This window comes from Propithecus coquereli, unplaced genomic scaffold (genome assembly GCF_000956105.1).
Source record: "Propithecus coquereli isolate 6110/MARCELLA unplaced genomic scaffold, Pcoq_1.0 Scaffold557, whole genome shotgun sequence".
In the NCBI taxonomy this organism is placed as follows: domain Eukaryota; kingdom Metazoa; phylum Chordata; class Mammalia; order Primates; family Indriidae; genus Propithecus; species Propithecus coquereli.
In genome coordinates this window covers 1195711-1197083 of record NW_012151474.1, presented here as the reverse complement: position 1 = coordinate 1197083, position 1373 = coordinate 1195711, and positions in this window count along the sequence as shown.

The following is a 1373-nucleotide window of genomic DNA, read 5'->3' as shown; positions in this document are numbered from 1 at the left end:
ACATGGCCACCGAGTATTTGCAGCATCTCCATCGAGACGTGAAGTGTCCCCGGTCCTAGAACCTGGTTGGGCCCCGACTTGCTCTGACCAGTAGGATACAGAGGAGGTGACATCGTGAGCATCTGCAGACTCCACCATCACATAAGGGAGCAGAGGGAGCTGAGGGTCTCCAGACCACAGCCCCAGACCACCGCCAGCCACGGGAGCGGAGCCACTGGGATGGCCGGCTGCCCGCTAAACCGCCCACCCGGTGTCCACGCGGGACCAGCACAAGCACCATAGCCAGGCGCAGAATCGTGAAAAACGTGCGGTCGCGGCTGTCTGCAGCCCTAGGCTTGGGCTGCTTGTTACGCAGCAGAGGTAGCTGCAGTACTCGACCTCCCAGGGCTTCAGTTTTCTTATCTGTTGGATGAGGATAGAAGTGGAGCCCCCCACAGGTGGTTGGGGGACTCAGTGAGACGGGGCAGGCCCAGCTCTTGGCCCAGCGGGTGCGGACGGTGGCTGCACCATCACGCGCTTTGGCCCTGGGTCTACGGAGGCGACTGTTCCCGTGGGAAAGCGATTCGGGTCCGGCCTGACCGTCGGTCACAAGCCCCACCCCAGATGCTCTGGGCTGCTGCAAATTGTCTGAACCCAAGTCCATCCTGCACCATGCACATGTCCCTCCGTCCACAGCTCGCAGTGTCTTTATGAAGGGACGGCAGGACGGAGGGCGGGCACCGGGCGCTCTACGAGGCCGAGGACACAGAGCGAGGGCTTCCAACTCCGCACGTGGGAGGCAGGGATCACGTCTTCGCTATTGACTGACAGACGCTCTTGCCGAGGCCTCGTTTTCTTTCTCTGACCCGCCCTGCCGGCTCCTGTGCCCAGCTCTGGGTGGGGTACACAGGGCGCGAGGGACTGGGCACTCCGACCCCCAGGCCTGCGCCCCAATGGCAGGTTGGGCGCGAGTGCCAGGCTCCTCCCCGGCCTCCATTCTCACCCCCAGATGCAGCCTCCACCGTGCCTGGGAGGGAAGGAACCCAATGTCGTCCAGGATGGGGACCATCAAAGTTTCGAGGCACGGAAAGCTTCGCTCGGACATCCAAGAGAAGTCTTACGGAGGAGAATCTATCCATCTATCCATCCACCCCCTCGACCCTTCCATCCATCCATCCATCTCACACATACGTACGACTACGACGTGCGAACATGCCTATGCGAATGTTCAGACTCACGCGTACGTGCTGAGCAAAATCACTGACACGGAAGACACTGCCTTGCCCTCCAATCCTTGGGAAGACGGACACTTGCTGACTCAGTTTCTCTCCTTCCCCAATGGTTGTCAGAGATGTAGGGTTGGGGCAGACCTGCAGGAAAGGGAGCCCGGGGGG